We start from the raw sequence: 20847 nt of genomic DNA, 5'->3' as shown, positions 1-20847 counted from the left end.
CTCCTTTCATTATTATTCTGCTCTTTGTATTAAATAAAGAATGCTTTAAATATTTAGAAATTGTATTTTTTACAGAGTAGCTTTCTACATTTCTAAGACTTTCGCATGGTTCTGTAGTTCTGCATAGGCATTTGACTTATTTGCTGTGCACAAGCTATTTCTATTGATATGTTTAAAAACATACTGCCTTCTGCTCAGCATGTGTCTGATCATGTGTGCATGTAGGTGTGCGTGCGTGTGAGAGAGAGAGAGAGAGAGAGAGAGAGAGAGAGAGAGAGAGAGAGAGAGAGAGAGAGAGAGAGAGAGTGACATTTGAAACATTACATGTGTCCTCAGAGTCTGGGAATGCATAGTGTTTGCTATAAACCACATCTCAACCAACTGATAGACAAGTAGGAGGGCACATCAAATGTAAACACCATTAAAACAAACACTTTCGGGTCCCAAAGCCGACCACAGAAACAGACAAATGTCACGACGATCATGTTTTTTTTTCAGGGTAATATTTATTTGCTCCTTTCATTACTCAACTTCAGTTATCATTGCTATCAGGGTTTCACATCAACTCATCATGATTATCTGTTGCTCAGATATACAGCTTATAGAGATATACATATCATTAAATGTATAGATGCAGCATACAGATCCAAAAACATGGATACCTGAGATGACCTTGTCCTCAGTTTTGTTAGGTGTGTAGAACTGTAGCTTGTACAGTAGATCGGGTCTTTCTCTAGTGGCCTGTGCAGAAAACAAAACAAAAAAAAAAACAAAGAAAAAACAGGTTAACATGAGAACATTTGCACCGCAGCAGTCGTTATTACAGGAAACGTCAGGAAGTTCTGGCCTCGAGCTGTAACACCTGTCTGCAGTCATTTCCCTTTGAGCTATAGGCATGGCTGTAATAGTAGGGCTGAGGTTTCACAGCCATAGGTGCTACTATCAAATGCCCAGGTTTCCTTTTCTTTCTCCTCCTCATCGATGGTATAACGGTAGCTCTAAAAATCTGACATAAACATCCTAACAGACTCTTCTCATCCTGGACATAACTTATGCCTCTGGCAAATGATTTGATTTCACTGTACTCAGTATAGTGACAATAAAAGGATCTTGAATCACAAATTTCAAACTCGTCTAATGCACTTCTCTAGACTGTACTGCATTATACAAACACAAAGCCAGAGGAGAATCTGATCTATTCCATTCAGTGAACCTGACAGTCACTACTGTATGTGCATATCCGACTTATTTTTATGTATTGTTTCATTGTTAACAGCCCAAAAAAAACCAAAAAAAAACCAATTGTAACAGATTTTCCACTACACGCTTTTTGTACTCGCTAGTGTAGAAAGCCATAATCCCACATAAGGTATTAAGCGACGTACTTAAAGGCTTCAAACACAATGTTTAACCCACACGTTCTTTAATTTGCATAATTCAGCTTTCTGGACCCCCCTCCCTGGCACATTCGTTCTTGTTCTTGATTTTAACCACATCTGTCTCTCTCTGTGTTTCCCCTTTCCCACTAACTCATTAAAACGAGATACGTTTTCGGTTTATTGGCAACAATTTGTCTCAAAGCCACATCCAGAAAACAGAAGCATGATAAACACTTCCAGTTTAAAAGGAAAACCATTTAGAATTACGGCCTGTTCCAGTTACATGCGTGATCAAGGATAATAAAAGTCATGTATCATTCAGTCATTTCTAAAAATATAGAAATGGGGTGAAAAGGGAAGAAAATCTTCAGCAGCCAAAGAATCTTTTAATGTTCAGTGAACAAACTTCAGTATGTTGTATGAAACTTGTCACTGCAATTAAGAGTGCACCCGGACAAATATGCAGATACCCACGTGCACGTCTTACTTAATTATTTCTAATCTAATCCTATCTTCAGTAACCAAAAATAATCCGTTTGGATCCTTAAAAGCTGCTCCAAAAAGGAGTTTTCCTCATAGAGAGCAAAAGTGTCACATTTGGTCACGTCCAAAATATAAAAATCTGCCTAAACACACACAAACACACACACGCACACACACACACCCCTACCCACTCATTTACCCATTCAGTGTGAATCATTCTCTGTATCATGCTTTAACAGTCACAGTGATCATTTTTGAGGCTTCGTATGTATGTCTCATCCTTTAATACTCAACGTAAACGTGTACAAACTACAACATATAATCTTGTTCAAGAACTACTGTGACTGATTAATTAAGATGTGTAACACACAAATGGCCATTGAGGACACACTTTTGAGCTCTATTTTATTTCAGGTGTGTTTAGGCTACAAGAAAAATAATATTGATTCCTTACTTAGTGACTAAGAAAGTGTTCAAATCAAAGCCTCTACACTTGACACCCATAGGGAGCTCACAACCATCTGAATGCTTACTGCTAACCAGCATGATTCATATACGGCCCTGTGACTCGTGTCTTACACTCTGATTAGCTTAAAGAGAAAACACTATGAACGTAAATGGCCATTAATCTGGTACAGTTCATGTGGTGTATACACACACACACACACACACACACACACGCGCGCGCGCGCGCACTAGGCACTTTAATAGAAACGCATGTGAACCTGCTTATTCATGCAGTTATCTAATCATGTGGCAGAAGCACAATGCATAAAATCATGCAGAGACAGGTCAGGAGCTTCAGTTACCGTTCATGTCAAACATCGGAATGAAAAAGAAAAAAATGAAGAAAAAAAAAATGTCTGTGACTTGAACCGTGGCATGTTTATTGGTGGCAGATGTGGTGGTTTTTCAAACCCTGTTAATCTCTCCTGAGATTTTCATTCTGCACACGGTGTAAAAGAACAGGTGATTGATCAGACCAGCAGACCATCTTCTACTGCTCTATGGTCCAGTCCTGATCCTTACATGCCCAATGTACTGTAGATACTTTCAGTAGTGGAATGGGGTCAGCATGGGCATATGACCAGTCTGCAGCTGTGTGTAACAGCATACTGTGCGTCCTGACACCGTCTTCTATCGTAGCTTGCATTAACTCTTTCAGCAAGTTGTGCTAAAGCAGCTCTACTCTAGAGTCATATCAGATGAGTCGCCCATGATCCTGTTGTCCACAAGAATCGCCATTTCGGAGATGCTCTGACTCAGTCATCTAGCCATCACAATTTGGACCTAGTCAAAGTTTCGCTTAACCTTATGCATGCTCATTTTTCCTGGTCCCAACAAAAGACTACAAAAACCAACTGTCCACTCGGTGTCTAATATAATCCAACCTCTTTACAATGTTCTTCCCTTCACCTGTTTACTTGTATTGGTAAGCATGTTTGACTTGAACCACCGGGGTTGGGGGCATGATTATGGCCTTCACCCTGTGTGTGCAGTTCACATGTTCTCCCTGTGTCTCAGGGGTTTCCTCTAGGGACTCCGATTTCAGCCCCCAAGCCAAAGACTGCTGTGAAACGATAAGCATCTCTAAATTGTCCGTAGTGTGTGAATGTGTGTGTGTGTGATTGTGCTCTGCCTTGTGCCCTGAGGTCCCTGGGATAGACTCCAGACTTCCTGCAACCCTGTGTAGTATTGGTGCTACAGAAAATAGACGGGTGTCAGTGCAGTTAACACTATAGTTGATCATGGTGGTGTATATTAGGCTCATTATAATGTCACATTTTGTCTATTTATTGAAGCTAAAGTAGTCTTTATTCCTGAACTAACAGGACACAGTAGGTTGTTGAGGTTTGGGTTAAACGTGTATTTAACAATATATAAAAATCACAAACCCCGCACCTTCACCGAGTCCTGCTTTACACACATCTTTTAAATAAAGACATCAGGCTCTTGTTCATAACTTGTTTTCTGTATGTTATGGTAATAAATGTGGTGAGGAACAGACAGGAAAAGACAAGAGGTCACACTAATCACTGGTTGACTTCCACTGCTGCTTCGTCAGCCCACTTTTGACATGTTTCTTGTTTAATATTTATGCTGTGGTCGGGTGTTTAGCAAGAAAACGCTTTAGTTACATATTAGTAGCATGTAAAAAAAAAAAAAAAAGCTTCCCCACCTTAGCTTTTTTTTTGGAAACATTATGAATAATCACCACCACTTCACATAACGTACGAGTTTGAAAATCCATCACTTGAGTCAGCTTCAGATCTTGGTGATTAGTAAACACTTCCCCCATGGTGGTAGATAGAAGCAGGTCAACGAAGAGGAAAAAAAACGATCTGTCTTAAGAGTGGGTGGAAGAAGTATGATTTCTGTGAGTGGCAGAAAGTAATTAATCAGTTACTTGAACGAATGAGAGAGGGGGGGGGGAGATATGCATAAAAAGAAGCTCTAACAGAATAGCAGGAAATGTGTAGATATTTAAGTCAAAGTACGAATGAAATTTGCCACGATTACTGATTGAGTTATTCAGAGAAACGCAATATTGTTTCCTAATGACTAGTACTTTTCTCACTACTGTGTAAATTACAGAATGTCGCCTGGCTTTTTTTGACTGAGCAACAGACTGTAAATTCCTTTTTAAATCAATTTCAATGCAATGTGTTTTTGTATCAGAGATTTTTTTTTTTTTTTTTAATCTGGTCAGAAGTTTGTATAAAAATCATTCTGTACAAATCTTAAATATAACACTGAATTTACATTCGGGGTTAAAAATATAGCACCCTCAAATGGTAAACAACACAGATATTAGCCTCCCACTTCCTGTTTAAGGCTGTGATCCAACTAACAACAAACTCGATGATACAAATGAACTTTTTTTTCAAACAAGATTTTCGATTCAAAGTCATCAGATATTCCCTATGAGGGTTGTGTTGAACAAGTAAGAATACAATAACACAAGAAAAAACTTCTCTTTCTCTTACATTTAGCTGAATTGCTTAAGTTAAAAAAATAACCTAATGCTGGACTTTTCTATAGGATTATAATAAATACTTATATAATCTATACGACACGGTCCAACATTTAACACCTGCAGATTTGCTCTTGAAGTTTCAGACCTGCAAAATTTCAATCTAGTAATAATCTAAAACTAATAATAATGACTATATCAAGCTGAAAAAACAACAACAGCAACAACTTACATGCAAAACTTCCCCAGCAGTCTACACCTAGCCCCGCACTTATATCCAGGTGATAAATGACTATTAAATCATGTTAACATCTCTTAAAACTGAGTGCCTGGAAAAAAAAAACGCTTCAAAAACGCATGGATCTGCCCACACATTCTTCTGAACACAAAATCTGATCCAGACAACTCAGAAATATTAGATGTGTCACTGTGATAAGTATAAAACATCACAGGGGTGGTGATAAGAAAAAAGATAAGAAAAAAAATCGTACATATTAATTTAAATTGAAGGGTTTAAGTGTGCAAGAAAATGGCAAAAAAAAAGTGCTTTTGTTGTTTAGTGTCTCTCTATATCTCTCTCTCACACACACACACACACACACACACATACACACTTTGATGGGCATTTGTTAGAGCTGAAAAGGTTAAGATTTTTCCTATGAAACTGAGTGGGTTGTGTCGAGAACATGTTTGAGAGTCAAATTTCCCCCGAGTGTCACCAATATCATCTAAACCATCAGTTTCAAAATGACTTCAGAATTTATTTATATAAAAACAACTACAAGACACATTAACTTCATCCATATATCTAATTAAAAAACTCAACAATCTTGAGATTTCAAACACCTTCATTAGTTCCGTCGACTCCCTGAGGCTCAGATCAGCATTTTATCCGTTTTTTTTCTTCCTCTCTGTCACGAGGATCAGTTTGCTTCTTGCTTGTGTTTATGAAGCAGATTAAATATTACGATGAATGATGTTTGTTCTGAAGTCGATAAATCGAGATGGGAAATTTTTAAAGTCGTTTGAATCTCTTTTTTCATGATGAACCACCTTAAAAAAAAGAAAAGAAAAAAGAGTGAGATAAGAAAAAAAATTGTAATGGTTTAATTTGATGTCATGATATGACACACACACACACACACACACACACACACACACACACACACACACACACACACACACACACACACACACACACACAGTGAGCTGTTTTTAAAAAAAAAAAAAAAAACTAAATTAGTCATTTGAAGGTGACACCAGTGTGCAGAGGTGTGTTTGATGGCTCCGTGGTTAAGCGCAGACCCGCGGCGCCTCTTTTGTTCTACATGATCCTTCTTCATCAGGATCTTCACAATAACCATAGATTCCACACAAACTGCACAACAAACTTTTCCACTCTAATTAGATCTTAACCAGAAGCTCAGACAATCCAGCAATGCTGTGGGACACAACACACACCCTGGGAGGAAATGCACCCAGACACTTATTTCTTGTCATTTAATTTAAAACGCAGCTTTTCGAACAGAACGGCGTTTGTTTTCGTTTGTATGGTGATCGCACAATTTTATCCAACATCTACATATAAGAAAATATACAACCATCTGCTTCTAAGATGACTTCTCTCGCAACATGTTGTTTGGGTTTTTTTTTGTATTCTTGTTTTTGTTACCTTCTCCAACAAAAGCAGGACAGGTCTAAAAAAAGAGAATTAGTTAAAGAATGTGAAAGCGATACGAAGCCACGCCGCAGTTAGTAAAATATGAGCGATCCGGATAAAAAAACATCGAGTGAAATTCGGTGTTCTGTTTTTGACTGGCTGCTGATAACTTACACCTACACACAAGACAATTAATACTGAAACTCTCACAGACAACAAAGATCAAATCTCCACGCACGTCTTCTCGTCTTACTCGGAAACCGTACAATTTAACTGCATATTTTTTACTGGTTATGTCCCAACTAAAGAGTAACAGTCCACTTAAATATATTTATATATATTTGGTAAAAAAAAAACATCGGATCCAAACAACAAAAGCTAAAGAGTTGAAGAACTGGATTAATCTTCAGTGCTTTCGAACTGTCTGGAAAAATGAACTAAATTGTAAAATGAGGTGTGAAGTCAGAAAGTAGAAGATATGATCCAAATGAAGCCTTTATACAACTCTGAACTGATATTACATCAGTCTGTTTACAAGGCTCCTGGTCTCTAGGATTGTTTTTAAATGGTTAGATTCAGGGATACAAATGAAATGAAATGAAAAAAATTGTTCATTTTGTGCAGCTTCTTCTTCTTCTTTTAAAAGCAGGAGTGTTTTTGTGACTATCATTAACCTCTTACTGTTGTCTCTGAGCAAAGCAGCAAGCAGCACACAACCACAAGTGGGAGTACTGATATACTCAGTGAGATACAAAACACACACATACACACACACACACACACATGTAGACATCAAGACAAAAAGGCTGAAAGCTGACTTTTAAAAAGCTTTCTTAAGTGAAAGATACACATCATGACATGCAAGTGTTTTTATATACTAGTGTGAGTGTGATTTTGTGTTTTTTTTTCCCTCCTTTTTTTCTAACACTCAGTAAAGTCTCTTTCTAAAATATACAAACTTGAATCTGTGATATTTCTGGTCATAATTTTCAGTGTATAAACTAACAACGCTGATCTTTAGGCAGCTGGTTGGGGTTTTTTTTGGTGTGTGTTGGTTTTTTTTTGTTGTTTTTTTAATTGTGTTGGAAACATACGCCCACCTCGTGGCTTTTGAGAGTCGTCTGATGTTAAGGCAGCATGGTCAAAACAAAATGAGAAGTCTGTGATAAGAAATATGCCACTTAAATAAGCCAAAACTAAAAGAAACAGCAAAACAACAACAACAAAAAAACACAACTCTGTGATTTTTAATTGCAGAATTACACAGTTAAATGAAGTGTCAGTTGCTGAGTCAGATCCAATGTTTTTGTACAATATATTTGTGTAGTTGTACAGTCGTGTACAAGGAGTTAGGGTTAGTAATCCTGGGGTTATATTTGGTCTTAGACTTTTAGAATATTGCGTTTATTATTTAAGAATTTATCATGTACCGGATTTCATCAGGTCCTGAGAAAGATTTCCTGGTTTATGAGGAATGTATTTGAATTAAGAATAAAAAATGAAACAAAATCAAACCAATAAACATCTCATTTCGATGCATGACTGATCTTGATCTGATAACAATACCAGATACAAATAAGTGTAGTGTAAATAAAGCTGCAAAAACAAACAAACAAACAATATATATATATATATATATATATATATATATATATATATATATATATATATATATATATATATATATATATATATATATATATACACACACACACACACGTGTGTGTGTGTGTGTGTTCATATTAGATTTAGTTTTTCAGGCTGGTGCACATCAAGACTCAAAGAATGTTTGTCTTAACACAAAGATTGTGAACTTAAACATAAGCCAAATTACGCCCGAAAAACAAAACTGAGAAGGCTTGTGGTTTTCTGAAAAAAGAAGAAGAAGAAAAAAAAGGTCATGCATATTATTCAGGGCTGTGCAATATTTTGAGATGGATTCAATATTTCTTATGTGGCATTTACACATCCTATGTTTTCTGCTTGGCATCTCAGCATTCAAATTCAGCCCACGCTATCTGCACGCACACACACACGCACACACACACACACACACACACACACACACACACACACACACACACACACCTTTTGCATTGCTCATCCTGAAACGGTACTTTAACCCTACATATTTTTATAACTCATCAGTTAATTGTCACTTGTATTTTTTTTACCCAATTAACTGCATGGGATAAACACGACACGTAGTAAAAAGTCACTACAGCGGTTGGTTAAACTACTGCAGCTGGGCAAGCAAAAGGTTAAAGGTCACAGCTGTTGAATAAAGCTCCACTGCTCCACAACACAACACAAACCTGACTGTGTGTCTGAAACACACTTAAATGAACAACACACTGTTCTGTCCTAAGATGAACTTGTGGCAATTTTAGGACTTAGATTTAGAAACCTGATGATATGAATAAATGTACAGCATTAAATAAACTTTCAGACGCTGATGATTGTGTGTTTCTGTGTCTCTCTCTCTTGTCTCGGTTTTTCTCTATACTGCCGTTATTTCAGCTATTCGCACCTTTTAACTGTAAAAAGTTTACTCTTCATGCATTCGGTGTGTAAAATGTCACGTCACATGTCACATATCATCCACTTTCACAATCTAATATTACACATGTCTATTTGGGAACACATGAAGCTTAGGAGCCCTTTTCACAAGAACTCGATGCTTCCAAATCATGACTTTAGGTCCCTTGCTCAATTTCCTCATTCAAAGCAGAACAACCAGGCCATCGATTACGGCTCGTTTAAATACTGTACCACGCTATAGAAGTCCACTGCAGTTTCACTTTTCCTCAGTGACGGCTGACAGTGCTCAGCTTTCACAAGATGTAATCTGCTCGCGTCGTCATTAATGTCACTCTCTTTTTCAGTTTTCACTCAAAGACTGTTTGGTATATCAGCCAGACCCAATAGTAGTGTTTTTACTGACCTGCTATTATTATTACCATCATTTATTTGCATTATTACTATTATTATTATTATTATTATTATTATTATTATTATTATTATTATCATTATTACAACTAAAAGAGAAAATGTCAGGCCCAGTGCTGAAATGTGTGCATTGTTTCAAATTATGGCTCAAATTATGACTATAAATCTATACAAAAAAAAATATCGGAAACACGAATGACACGATCAACAAACTGATCCTACTTCCAGCTATTTCTGTATTCATTAGGTTATGAATAAGTGCTTGATTCACCATCATCATTTATTCCTCATTGGGTTATAAATTACAGCACAATTGTTATTTTCTGTTCGCTTCCCTTCACATGTTTGTTAGTCACACCATTACCAAAGACTGCATGATGAGAAAAGATCATTTAGAATTTCCTGTTTGCTATAAACTCTCTAATTCCCAAAGTACACACAACAGTGCAAAAACAACAGTATCTTTTTTTTAAAGATTTCAAACTCAGTCATGACTTAAGTACTCGATCCTAACAATACTATAAGTATAGAATTAACAGACTGTCTATTATATATTTATATATATATATATATATATATATATATATATATATATATATATATATATATATATATATATATATGTGTGTGTGTGTGTGTGTGTGTTTGTGTGTGCGTGTGTGTGAATGCAGCAACCTTCTATTGTTTAGAATGCCACTATATGGTTCTGCATGCTCTCTCTCTCTCTCTCTCTCTCTCTCTCTCTCTCTCTCTCTCTCTCTCTCTCACACACACACACACACACAAATTAAAGAAAAAAAACCCCCACACATATAGACTATGATTCCTCCATCGTCATGATCACACTCAAACACAACAATTAAAAGATCAAATAACAAAAAACCAAAAAGAAATAGTTCCTCTGTATATGATCTAGGGTTCCATCATGCAGACAAATTTAATCAAGCCGTATCTTTAAAAATCCAGATTGTGTCCTTTTTCCCAGAAAGCTGTAAGCACTACAGATGAGGAAAAGCTACTAGTGCTACTGACTAAACATTGTATAATGGACAGAAAGAGAGCTAAATCACAAACTGAAAGATAATTGCAATGAGAGAGTGGAAAGAGTGACTAAAACACCCAATTCTTGTAACATTATAAATACTATTTCTTGTAAAAAAAAAAAAAAAAAAAAAAAAAGTTGAGGTTAGCTGAGATGTACTGTAGGAAACGATTCGACCTGTAGGTCACAAAAAAAAGAAAGATCAATAGTCTATCATATCAAAAAGCAAAAAGATTAACATCCAGCAAGTATTTATACATACCGTAAGAGCTTATTGTTGGGCTTTTGGTTCACTGAACTCTACATTTCAGTGTTAAATTTAAAGTCTGTCTTCATCATAAACCATACAGTACATTTGTCACAAAGAATTAAAAAATAAGTGGACTAATTTCTAAATCTAAATTTGACTTTTGCTTGAATCATTTGTTTTTAATGTACTCTGAAAAGGTGTACACTTACTACAAGTCTGTGGGCCTATATTAGTGATATGACCAACAAAAAAAACTGTATTCAAATATATAATTACATAACATTAATAATTATATTAGCATTAACATATTTTGCATTTGATTAGTTTAAGGGCTGAAAGGCTAAGCAAAAAAGGAAGCAATGTAGCTGGAACATTTTGTCTTTCAGGCTTAATTCTTTTTTTTCTATAATAAATACACAAAGCAGAAATTGAGTCTTGAATTTACACACAAATGCTATTTTGTTTTTAATATATAAAAGCCAAACGTTTAGCCTGTGTGACCAGTATAATGCTAGTAATGATGTGTGCTAACATTTCACTAAACTATCAAACTAAAACATTATAATGTCCAAAATATTCCAAATTACACACTGACCCAAAGAATCGATTGAAAAATGATCATATTATGAATATTATGACATATTATATACATTATATGTCTCACTATTCTGTGTGAGCTTTCACATCAGTAAACAGGCTGTTGTGTGTTTTGTTTACATTAGTAAGCTAATTACGGATGTTGCTAAGGTGTAAAGAGTAGAGGTTAATTTATAATGAACGTCATATTTACATCGCTGTGAAGTTAAAAGAGATAAGACTCAAATAACACCCGTAGTCTGCGTGTGGAAAAACGTCTTTAAACAGCTTGACCTTTTTGTTTTCAGACTGAAAGCAACAGCAGAAACCTCCAGTGTGTGGGTTATGACGAATAATAAATATAGACTATTAACATAAACACTATATACGATATAATAATACCTTTCACCATGCATTAAAATAACCTGATGAAACAGGTTGCAGTCTGAACAGGTGAAAAGTGTAGAATACTGTGTAAAATACTGTATTTTAAAAGCACATTATGTTAAAAACACACAGCAGATTATTAGTAAAGTCGTGAATCCGCGTAGTTGATAATATGATAATACAAACCACACTCAAAGTGAGCGCTACAGGTCTTACAGCTGTTGTTATACGATCAAATAAACGTCCACGTATAATATGATCTGATATAGTGAAATAGATCCAGTGTCAGTAATAGTATCTGTACTACACGTGTTTATCACGAATGTACATGACTGGAAATATACAGTAAAACTGCCACATGAAGCTCGTATGAGACTAAAATCTAAGTAATGTTTATTATATGTGGTTGACTAATTTTTTTTATTGTGCTACTATATATTTATTTTTTTTTTCAATTAACTTAATATACTCAAACAGGATTATTTAATAGTTTATGTCAGCATTTTCCTTATCTTCCTGTAATGTAGGCTACGGTTTATGGCAAATAAATATTTATCGTCTAAATTCTAACTCAATTGTTCCACGTTTACATTAAACATTAAAATGTATAATTGAATGAATTCTTAATCAGTTGCAAAAATAATGTCTTGACTGTGCTTTTTACACGTTTTACAGCAACCGCGTTGGGACATTATCTGAAAGTAAACAGTGATCTGACAAAGATTAGCTTCAATTTGCTAAAAATCAAACGCTCCGTAGGTATTTATCGGTTTTTATTACTTTATGCCCAATTCAAATACTTCTTATATTACACTATGAATCTACAGCGCTATAATTATATTATATTTTATATATATATTAATCACAAATATTATATTATAATAAGGTGCTCGTGTACATTAATAGTGACAAATACTGTCAATTGAGAGGCTATAAAAGTCTAAGTGTTTTAATATGAGCTGTTAATAAGGACATTGGAGTATATAAAATAAGATATATTAATCTCTTCCCTAATGGCGTGACGTCTTGTGAAGAGAAAAACAAAACAAAAAACACGCTGAGTCTGTATTGAATACACAAAGTATTCATTAGTTTAAAAACGCTGCCCCCTTCCGGTAAAATACGGTAGTGCAGCTTCTATCAGGGAGCATGTGAACGCGAAAACAAAGCAGGACTGAAACGGCACCTACTCATCAGCCGTTTTCTCTTGAATGAATATTCACTCTACATTTCTGACAGCTGTAACATTTACTTGTAATGAAAAAAATAGTGCAGAATGAAATCTACAATATGACACGAGATGATAAGAGAAAATAACACTATATCCTTCTTTAGTTCACAGCTGTTTTGCCTTGCACTGTAAAGTAGGTTAGCAAACATATAATGCAATGTGTTTTTGCGAGGAAAATTGTTTCTGTTCAACCTTTACTAATTCCTAACCATTACTGCATTACACCTACCATATATATCACAGAATCAGCTTCCTTTTAAAGTGAGTTTAATGTAAGCTGCTATTATAAATCCATAAACAATTACTTGGGTGTTAAAAAAACAAACAATCAAAAAAAATACCCTACCAATTAAATTTAATCATATCAATATCAGAGGTAAGATGTAGGGATAATAATTGTTCAGATGTGTATTTGAATAGGTAAAAAATTTCTTTCTCCTGTTTTTTCTTTTTGAATTTAAAATACATCGCACAATTTAAAGAATCATAGAAAAGCAAAATACAAAATGGACTAGAATAAGTAAACGGGAGAAAAATACCAAACAAAACAAAACAATACAAAACAAAAGAACAACCGGAACAATGTAATGTTTGCGCTATAAAATGTGCCACAATAATGTAGGAGTTTCATATTCTCTTACAAACCTCTTGAGTTTAGTCAGATGTGGTCAAATATAAAGCATCGGGTTTTTCAGTGCCAGAAACAGATTGTTAGTAACTGCTTTTATATGTGACAAGGCACAACAAAGCATCACCGCAGAAATCAAAAGTAATACAAATTCTATTTGAAATCCTCTAGTCATTCTCAAACAAATATCACTAATTTAATTAAAAAGCAAACAGATCCAGAGGAGGTTCAATCTCTAGTCACAAATTAGTCAAAAAGGAATAAGATACAAACACAGATTAATGATCAGTGAAAAATAAATATTCATAAAGAATACCACATTGCATTAGCAGGCAGGCAGCTAAGAATCTAATTAGTTTGCTCTTGGAGAGATAAAAATCTTTGCTGAGCATGGCCCATAAGGGAAAATAAAATAAAACAAGTAGCTAAAAATAAATATGTTGGTGAAATCTTGTAGCATTTACAACCTGTAATAATTCTGTTCAGTGAAGAGAAACATTTATAAGAAGACCAGATAAGTATAAATGCTTTTTAATGTTTTAAAAAAACAAAACCTTAGTGCTAAGATATTAATCTCAAAGACAAACACTAGCGAACCTATGTACTCAACAAAAAAAGCACCTCGTAGCACCTATATCAGGACTGATCAACACTGAACAACACTTTTTCTTTCAGCTTTCGACCACCGCGATCACGTTTCAATACCAGTGTGTCAGAGGTATTACACACAAAACTGATTACTAATTTTACCAGAATGTTTCTGTAATTCCACATATTGTTCATCGCTTCTTTACACTTAAAAAAATAAGCTTTTGTTTTTAGCATTTGCAGCTTGCAGTTGAGCTGACTCAAAGCACAACCCCCGTTTTGGGCCTTGACCACCCACACCCACACAGTGCATCTGACTTATGCATCAGCAACCTTATTTGAACCTGGTGAGTTCTTCAAGAAAATTTGCTGATTCTTACCTACATTACAAGGAACCTGTGAGAAATGACTTAACAACTTCACAAACAGGAATTTGTTTAGTTAACTATGACCATAAATAAGACTGAAACTTGACTAAGATGATCAAACAGGCAATTTCTTAGTCATGTTCTACCAAATCTGATACCGATACTGATCTTTTACCTGTGACATTAACTTGACATTTTAAAATCGCTGCCTTATTTCATATTTACCAGAAATTTCAATTCACAATCAAATCAGGCTGTAAATTTAGTTTCCATGAAATTACTGTAGTTGGCTTACTAGTTTATTTGCCATACTATAATTTATATAACATACAACTTATTAATGATCATACTTAATCTAGTGTTATTAAAATAAATTATATAAAAACTTTAATCATATAAAACATTGAATTTACATAATTGAAAAAAATATATACATACTTGACATTTAGCTACATATAAAACTAAAAAACCTGCATAGAAATAAAAATAAGTATCTACATATTAAATGATTTTAAACTGAATTGTAGAATTGTCAATTTCTGTAAATCCAAAATAAATAATTGTATGTACTAATCTACAAAACATAATAATAGTAATAATAATAACACAAGCAGATCTGACAGAATAGTTTGTATTTTTGATTAATGCCTGTACTCAGCATTAGCAAGCAAGTGTTTTGGATTACAAAAAAAAAAGGCGTGAAATATGTGATTTAAAAGTGAGCTACCAAAAGCAATATTTAGTGGTCAGTCCCGGTTGTCAAAAATGACGTGTCACCTATATGGTGGTCAGATATACTCAAAAAATGACGTGGTGCCTGAATAAAATGGCTGAATAAAATACTCTTCGGCAAACCAGTCACATTCTAAAGAGGCTGATGAAGCATGACTAAAAACCAAAAAGATATTCGAGTAAATATTTTCAGATCAAGAATATCTTAGACTTAGCATGGATCTGCTATAATGCACACTGTACTCTATATAGACATATGTATAATTTCTTACCTTTTGCTAATTCCTGTGTCTACTCTGAACTAACCATATTATAGCCATGAGTATTGCATTATCTGTAACATATAAGTAGCTAAAGTATTCTTCAGTCTAAATTCTAGATCAGTTTAAAGGAGTAATTAAGGGAGTTTTTTGCTGCTGGGTGCTGAGTCATCTGTGTCATGGCTGCCCACACACAGCCCCACGCAGCTTTGCTCAGTGCACCGTGAGCTCCTGGGCCAGCGGTTTTGCACAAATGTCTCAAACCTTCCTCGTTTACAGTAATCGGTACCAGTGTGGGGTATTTGCCTCTGTGAAGGGGGTATTTGAACCACATTGCTCTCAGTGACATCAACGAATCACTAAAATATACACAAGAAATCGAGAAGAGCACCATAATTACTCAGATCCTCAAGAATGTCTGTTTTGTTGTCCTTCGCTTGTTTGACTTTACAAAGTGGAATAGGTGAAACTAGCTTAAACAGATTTGAAACTGTGACTTTGAAAGGAAGTAGCCAGTCTGACGTTATATGTATTTCACAAAACACCTAAATCTTATGCAAAGATTTGTAAGAATTCAAATGAGTGAGACAGTTATTAGAGTTTAGTTGAATTTCATGCACAAATTTAACACCCAGCAGTTAACATTTACATTTAAAGCATTTAGCAAACGCCCTTATCCAGAGCGACTTGCATCATTATCTCATTTTACACAACAGAGCAATTGAGGGTTAAGGGCTTGGCTCAGGGGCCCAGCAGTGATAGATTGGTGGATGTGGGATTCAAAACTCACAACATTCCAATTAGTAGTCCAATACCTTAACCAATAGGCTATCCTACCCCTAATATTTACTCTTCATTCTGAATCGTGAATCCTAATGGATTTGCATGAGATCATGAGGCCATGATGTGTTGAGATGAGATCACACAGCCCTCCCCATACAGTACAGCTAATATCCTGAACTAAAGATAGCCTGGAGGCGGGATCTCTGTTTTTCCCACAATAAGTAGAGGACAGATCAAGCGCTTTACTGGGAAAACCAAGAGGTCAAATGGGCTTCCTGTTTGGTCATACACTCAGCAAAAACATCTGCACATAAATTTCTTTGTAAAAATAAATAAAAAAATTGTATTTTCCTCTGTTTCAAACAGGGAAAAAACCACATTTGTTTGCTATTACATCCTAGTTAATAACTGAGTTAATTCTAGTCATGTAAGCAAGATTTTGAATATAACTGTATGTCATTGCAACTTGTCATAATGGAGCACTGGGAAGAAATACACCATGGATTGATTGCCAGTCCATCATAGGACACCACGCATACACATATTCACGTACAGACATGCACACCTAAAGGCATTTTAGTATAGCCAATCCACCTGCCTGCATGTTGGGTTTTTTTTTGGAAGGTGGGATAAAACCCAAACTGACATGTAATGAACTTGCAAAACTCTGCATTAGACAGTAAAACCCGCGTTAGCTCATGACTGAACCTCAGACCCTGGAGCCATGACTCAGCAACACTAACAACTGTGCCACCATGCCTCAGAGTTTTGTTTTTTTTAAATACGCAACTTATCACATGTTGTCTAGGTATAAATTGACACCCTACAGCTGCAATAAAATATGACAAAACAGTGAAATCGTGTTTCATTGCCTGTCAGCTGTGTACATATCTACTGCTGTGCTAATATGGTTCATGCTCTTACATACAATGCAGTGCTATAGCATTGTTCTGGCCCGCCGACTGCCAACTACAGTACAACGATCCTAAACACTTTCAGCAGCAAAAGCCTCACACTGACTCATTCACCGCTTTATTGATCATTCGAATAGTATTGATCAGGTACTGACTTACCATTCTGTTCTTCATTCTCCAAGAAGCCATAAAGACTGTACTGAACAAACCTCCTAAAGAAGAAACAGCTTGTTTCCTCCCCCACATTCACACACACCCATCTCAAAGGGCCAAAGGGATCCAGATGAGTCAAAAAAGCTAGAGTGGGTTAACAGAATGGAACGCACACAAGGCGCTGACACACCAAACCACGGCTTCCTCTCCCCCACATGCCTTTCATAACTCCAGAGATGACTGGCTAAGTTCCCACAGTGGTGCAGGGTAAACCTGTCTGGACCTCTAACACCAAAGGAACGCAAGCTAACCCCTGGCCAAGATGTGTGTGGGCATGTAAAAGAGAACGACTGAGTTAAAGTCTTCTAATACATCCTACACAACATCCCAGAGAACCTATCTTGGGCTTAATGGAGGACCGAAAAAAAGGCTTGTTTGTTTTAGAAGAAAGGTCATAAAAATGCACATGCATCGGATATGATGTAACATGGCTTTTCAAGCTGGAGTTTGTGGAAGCCTGAGATCCATGGGAAAAAAGAAGTTCCTCCTACGCAACCATAACAAACACGTACACACTGTTTTGCTCTGGTCTTTTTCTTTGATGAGTCAAATCAAGTGTTTCCCTTGTAAATCTCTACTATTTTAGGGTAGTAGAAAAATTAAAGGAAGAATATCTTCAAGATACACTCACCATGCACTTTATTAGAAACATCTGTACATCAGCTCATTCATGCAATTATTTAATCAACCAATCGTGGGATAAGGACAGGCAGCTTTAGCTAATTAGGAAATCATCAACCATCAGAATGAGGAAGAATCTCATCTCAGTAATTTTGACTGTGGGGATGATTATTGGTGCCAGATGGGCTGGGCTTGCACTGTCTGAATGGCGCAATGAAGAAAAAAACATTAGCAGTTCTGCATAAGGAAACATCTCAATGGAGAATGGACAGCCTTCAAGTTGACAGAAAGGGCTACAGTTACTCAGTTAACCACTCTGTACAGTTGTGGTGAGCAGAAAAGCATCACAGAACACACAACACATCGAAACCTGAGGCAGATGGGTTACAAAAGAGGAAAACCATATCGTCTGTTCCAGGAATTGTATGATGAAGTCATGTCAACAAGGACCAAAATATTAAAGGAATATCTTGTGGAATCCACAATATGAAAAAGTGAGGCGGATTTCAAAAAACAAAGAGAGACACCACCCAGTATTAGTAGTAGTGATCCTAATAAATAGCTTAGTCAGAGAATTTCTCACTAGCTATCTAACTAGCTACCTTCAACTGTCTATTGGTACAGTTTTACACACCATAAACACACCAAATGTATACAATAGGTTGTGAGTTCAAATGCCAGGTCCACCGATCTACCACCACCAAGCCCCTGAGCAAAGCCCTTAACCCTCAACAGCTCAGTTGTATAAAAATGAGCTAAAATGTAAGTCACTCTGGATAAGACAGTCTGCCAATTGCCATAAATATAAATGCATAGGATTTAAGATTATTACAACAGAACTACATTATTACAATCACATCTGTTGTCACTTCCTCATATAGTCTCGGGGAGTTTTTCCTTTCCACCATCGACTCTAGCTTGCTTTTTAGGCATAAATATAAAATTTTAAACTATATCAATTTTATTCTGATTTTTTATATTCCTGTAGATCTGCATTGTGAAAATGTCTATAGCTATACAAATAAAACCAAACTGAATTATCTACAGGTTTGATGATGCCCATAGACCTGATTTTTATACAAATAACATTTAAAAATTTACAACTAGGAAGTCAAAACTAATAGGAGAGAAACACATCGAATAAAGTCACTTTCAAACACTACCGGAATTTTAATGCTGCAAAGGCAAACCTATTGAACCCAATGAAACAAATGAGTCATGGTATAGGTTTCTGCCTTCTGTTTCGCTCTTATACCCTTGTGAGTACTCTGCAGCAGGAATCCCATCTTAACTTTCAGTCTTACGAATAATACATCTTAAATCATATGACATACCATGTGTCAACTGAGGTGAATAAAAATGTAAAAAATTTGAATATAAAATCCCCTGCTGACGGATTTAATAGGAAGACCCTTGCACAATCATGCAGGTTTCTTGTCAGTCAGTCATGTGACAGCAGTGCAATGCATAAAATCCAATAAGATACAGCACAAGAGCTTTAGTAAATATTCACATCAAACCTCAAAATGTGGGAAAAATGTGATCTTGGTTGAATGAGCTTGTCTGTGGCATGGTTGTTCGTGGCAGGTCTGGATTTAGTGTTTCAGGGATTTCTGGTATTTTCATTTACACCAGTCTCTAGAGTAGAATACCAAAAAAAAAGAAAAGAAAAAAGAAAAAAAAAAAAAAAAGAAAGGGACAGTTGGAATGAAATGCCTTAGTGACGACGAAGGTCAGAAGAAAACGGTCAGGCTGAAAGAAAGGCTCACCTGTGCTGAACAGATGAGCATCTCAGAATAGAACAGCATGCCCAAACATTGAGGTAAATGGGTTACAAATGCAGACCACCACATAAGGTTCCACTACAAATCACAAAAAAACAGCAGAAGATGTTTTTAGAATCTTATGCTGTCCAGTTGAGCTGCTGCCACATTGATAGATTGATTGAATAATTGTATGAATGAGCAAGGTTAACAAGTGTTCCTATTAAAGTGGCCAGTAAATGTGAAGGCATCATACAACAGGAATATATATATATATATATATATTCTGTTTTACTTTATGCCAGTAAATATTACAGACTAAGGCATTTAATCAGTACAGCACTGTTAATGTGTATTTTTCCAAGAAACACTGAAGAGAAAATAATGACAGATCTGAAATGTGATTTAATAGCAACTTGCTTTTTTAAGACAATGCAGATAACATGAGCTAGTTGAGATTTTTGGGAACACATTGGCACGCTCTGTATCCTGTCTGTTTGCAATAGAGGAACCGATCTAGCTTTTGTGTAATGCAATATCAGATTGTAATATGACTTATAATTATTAGGTCTTTATAGTATGGGATTTATTTTAACAGCAACGGGAGATTACAACTACATGTGGTCTTTGAGGACAACAACCTCCTCATCAATACACAATTGGCAGAAATTATATTTATATTCGCACCCTCCAGTGTCACCCAATTGAGGATGAGGTTCCCTTTTAAGTCTGGTTCCTCTCAAGGTTTCTTCCTCTTCCACAGATTTTCCTCACCACAGTCGCCTCAGTCACCTCAAGCTTGTTCAGTGTGGATAAATACAAACACATTTAAATATAAGTCAAATATTAATCTTAAACATCTTTAAGATATTAATCTTTGAGTAATATTAAACTTTTTGTATTAGGTTTATGTTCTGTAAATCTGCTATGAGACAATGCCCATTGTTAAAAGAGTTATGCCAATACATTCACATTGAATTGAACTGAATGATTCACATCCGTTTTCATGAAGCTCCACCTCTGTGATCAAAAATGACTGACAGCCA

At 35.7% G+C, this 20847-nt stretch overlaps 1 long non-coding RNA gene across 3 annotated transcripts in view; it reads right to left on the bottom strand.

Annotated features, from left to right (window-relative positions):
* Positions 1-484: 484 nt before the first annotated feature.
* The window catches only part of LOC113655410, a 29829-nt gene continuing 9466 nt past the window's right edge, over positions 485-20847 (bottom strand). Inside the window, exons 2-4 of one of the 3 annotated variants that reach the window (XR_007140491.1) lie at positions 19808-19900; positions 5683-5889; positions 485-741 (exon numbers count right to left, since the gene is read on the bottom strand). This is a non-coding gene — a long non-coding RNA (uncharacterized LOC113655410). The remainder of the gene's footprint in view (positions 742-5682; positions 5890-19807; positions 19901-20847) is intronic. The other 2 variants (XR_003443712.2, XR_007140490.1) reach the window with 2 other exon arrangements.

Source organism: Tachysurus fulvidraco, chromosome 4 (assembly GCF_022655615.1).
Source record: "Tachysurus fulvidraco isolate hzauxx_2018 chromosome 4, HZAU_PFXX_2.0, whole genome shotgun sequence".
NCBI classification, from domain to species: Eukaryota; Metazoa; Chordata; class Actinopteri; order Siluriformes; family Bagridae; genus Tachysurus; species Tachysurus fulvidraco.
This window is presented reverse-complemented; position numbering and strand designations above follow the sequence as displayed.